The sequence below is a fragment of the Vombatus ursinus genome, unplaced genomic scaffold (assembly GCF_900497805.2).
Source record: "Vombatus ursinus unplaced genomic scaffold, bare-nosed wombat genome assembly UNPS02014812.1, whole genome shotgun sequence".
In the NCBI taxonomy this organism is placed as follows: Eukaryota; Metazoa; Chordata; class Mammalia; order Diprotodontia; family Vombatidae; genus Vombatus; species Vombatus ursinus.
Window position 1 is genome coordinate 88532450 of NW_020954590.1, and position 4149 is coordinate 88536598.

Sequence of the window (4149 nt, forward strand, 5' to 3'; positions counted from 1 at the left end):
TGTGTGTGTGTGTGTGTGTGTGTGTGTGTGTGTGTGTGTGTGTGTGTCCATTTAGATACAGACCCAATGTCTCCAGTCTTCCAACTGGTGCTCTGAAAATCTAAAATCTGAGCCTTAAACTGGAATGTTGTATTAAGAGCCTGTCAAAGGGTAAAGATGGAACCCAAAGGTCCATTGTTTTGAATCTTGTAGTGATAATGACCTAACACCAGGTTGAGAAGCTATCCAAAATACAAGTTTTCTTTTACAGAGCAATAAAGATACCCCATATGCATCCATCCTATAAGAAAACTTCTGTAAATCATCCCATAGATACTGATATTTACTTACACTAAGGAAGTCTTTCCACAAGGTATTAGTTAGGTTGGGAACATATTAGAAGATTTTTCCATCATGAATTTGACATGTTCTTAACTCTCAAAATCCAGGGGATTTGAGGGAATAATTGTGATTTTTTAAATAGCCAGATAATAAAGCCATCAACCTAAAACCTTTGCAGTATTAAAGTCAGTATTCTCCAGAGCATCACTTCACATTAAAGAAAATAGTAAATCACTAGGCCTTCCTTCCGTTTTCAAATCTTCTAAATCCCTCAGCTAAGAATGGGCATCTCAAACTGTTCCTACATAATTTTTATGTGGCTCATTATTATTTTTGTAATACCTCCTAAAACTCTAAATCCCCTCAATGGAGCCTATGCTCGATTGACAGCTGAATGGGGGGTACGCTGATCTTTTCATTGGTGGGTAATGGATTTGGCGTGATTGCTGACATAAGAACAATGAGAGGATAAACAATTCCATTTGTGGCCATGAAATTCCCCATCTGTTGATCGCGTTCACGTCCGAAGACAGTCAGGCAGAGACAGACGACTGAGCCAGTCAAGCCTGATGTTAACGACATCCGTCACATAGGCGGGACATGTGGCCTGATAAATCAAAAGCTAATGGCAGTGATGGTTTATTGTGTTGCCTTCCCCTCTCCTGATTTTAAACAATTGATACTATGCCATAACCCTAAGCTTCCAGACCACATCTGCAGGCCTGGAATGACAGAAAACTGGCCTGGGAGGGAGTAAGGAGGGTCAAGCTCATCCTACCTTCTGAATGAATATAATGGTCCTCTGAACTTACAACTGAGAGTTTCCTTTGTTCAAAAGGCAGTGATCAAGGTAGTAGAAAGAGAGAAACACTTAGAATAAGAGGGCATGGGTTCAAATATTACTTAATATTATGTTAAATTACTACTTTGGCCAAGTCACTTAATTTCTCTAGGGCTCAGTTTCATCATTTATAAAATGAAGGAGCTGAACAGCTCCAATTCTGATTAGATGGTTGTAACAATTCTGCTTTTTCAAAAGGCTCCTTTTTGTTTTAAATTCAATTTTATTTTCAGACCTGAATTCTCTTCCTCTCTCATTCCCTACCTCCATCCACTGAGAAGACAAGAAAAACAAAAACCATTATAAATATGTAGAGTCGTGCAAAATAGATTATTTTAGATTCAAGTCCTGGTTCTTTTACTTTCTAGTTATGTGAAATTGTGAATGCCACAACCTGTCTGGGTCTCAGTTTCTTCATCTATAAAATAAGGGAATTATCCTTAAGATCTTATGACCCTACCAAAAAAAATTCTCACCTATGTGACAATAGCTAAAATTTAGAGAAGTAAACAATCGTCTCATAAGGTTTAAGCAAATATTTCCTAAGATGACAAAATAAAACAGTGCTAAACTCAAGAATTTCTCATTCACCCACAGCACCTATTCTGCTGCATAGACATTAGTCTGCTTTAGTAGTCTAACTACAATCCCAAACCTTTTGATATTCTGTGGCAGTGAGTTGGTTATTGCTCTCATGTTGACTTTTGTATTATCTTGTTTTTCATTCAGACTCAAGCCTTTGCATTGCTGGGAAGTTTTAAAGAAAATACAAAATGAGGAAACAATGGGAAGGAAACCCACAGAAGGGAATGTCCAGTGCTCGCATTCAATGTCTCTTCAGTTAAGTAAATTCCATGTCTTTTCATGCCCCCCAAGGCATTTTATTTCCTGTTCAGCACAATTTTCCAGAAGAAACACCCTAGATATCCTCACTCATCCTTATGGCACTGGGAGTCAGAAAGAGGAGGACAGAAAATCACAGCCCCCTTTCCTGTGCAGGCAGAACAACTCCAAGCTCCTGCAGTTATCCAGCAACACTTTCCAGAAGATGAAAGGTAGTTTGGGTCACCAGTCACAGAACTTCAATCAATTAATCAATTAACATTTATTAAGCACCTACTATGTGCCAGGAAAAGTGTTAAGTGCTAGGGATACAAGAAGAGGCAAAAGATAGTCCTTGCCCTCAAGGAGCTCACAGTCTAAAGGGAAGAAAATATGCAAACAAATGTAAACAAACAAGCATTGTACAGGAAAAATAGGAAACAATTAACAGAGGGTAGGCACTAGAATTAAGAGGGGTGGTAAAAGAGGGGATTTTAGTTGAGACTTAAAGGAAACCATGAAAGTCAATACACAGAGTTGAAGAGGAAGAGAGTTCCAGGTCCAGAGCCAAGAGATAGGGTATCTTTTCTTGGAACAGTAAGGAAACCAGTGTCACTGGATTAAAGAATATGGGACAGGGAGCCAAGTGTAAGAAGACTGGAAAGGTAGGAGGGGGCTTTGAATGCCAAACAGAGAATTTTATACTTGATCCTGGAAGTAATAGGGAGTCACTGAAGTTTCTTGTGTGTGTGTGTGAGTGTGTGTGTGTGTGTGTGTGTGTGTGAGAGAGACAGAGAGACAGAGAGAGAGAGAGAGAGAGAGACAGAGACAGAGAGAGACAGAGAGAGACAGAGAGACATCGTTGGATCAGAACTTTACAAAAATCAGTTTGGTGGCTAAATGAAGGGTGGATTGAAGTGGAGAAAGACTTGAGGCAGGTAGACCCACCAGAAGCCTATTGCAGTAGTACAGGCATGAGTTAATGTGGGTCTGCACACTTCAACCATACAACAGGAGAAAAGGGTTTTCCCCTCTCCTATAGACATGTGATCTGAGCACAGAGTGCCTGTAGAAATTAGAATACTCTTGTTTCCATTGTCATTTGGAACCAGAAGAGACCTTAGCCATCATCTAGTTCTAGTCTTCATTTCACAGATGAAAAACTCAGGCTCAGAAAAGTTAAGTGATTTGCCCATGGTTGCACAGATGAGGCAGCTGGGTGGCTCAGTGAATAGAGCCCTGGGTCTGGAGTCAGGAAGACTTGAGTTCAAATCTGACCTCAGACACTTACTAGATGTGTGACCTTGGGCAAGTCACTTAATCTCTGTTTGCCTTAATTCACTGTAGAAGGAAATGGCAAGGCAGTCCCGTATCTTCAAGAAAACCCCACAATGGAGTCATGAAGAGTCAGACATGACTGAACACAGATGACATTGTCAGGATTTGAACCCAGATTTTCTAACTCCAGGTATTCTTTCCACGAGGCACAGGTATTATACCTGCTTCTACTCTATATAGGAAGCTAGAATCCTGAAGAGAAATTTGAAGGAAAGAATTATGCTCCCTACTAGACTCTAGATTGCTCTATGAGAGCAAGTATTGTATGTTATCTAAACTTTACTCTTCCTCAGCATTTAGCATAGTATTTCCAATTGAAGTCATTTAATAGATGTTTCTTAAATTGAATGCAATTGTTTCATGAAAGTATTCCATTTTGTATAATAACCTAGACATTTGAGACATTCAGATGTTTGATGTAATTTGTCACTTGTCCTGTTTAAAAAAAAACACAAAACATAAAAAGAAAAAACTCTAATTAAAAGTTTATTAGGGGTTTTTACATAAAAAAAGAAAGTATTCCATTTAATTCTTCACAACATATCCTTTTGGCATTTCCAAACTCATCCGATTTGTATCTACTTCTCTTCCCCATTTAAACTCCTTCAGAGAAGAATTTTACCTTTTGTCTTTTTATTGTTTAGCATGAGTCAATGACCAGTTAGTTCAATTAGCCAGAACTGAATACACTGAAGCCAAGGTCATTGGGTCAATTCCTATAAGGACCTGTTTACTTTGCTTGACCATATACCATACCTCTCTTCCCAGCCAGCTGCCTCCCAAATGTTGACATTGTCCACAAAGGGACAAGATTGATGAATCAGCAC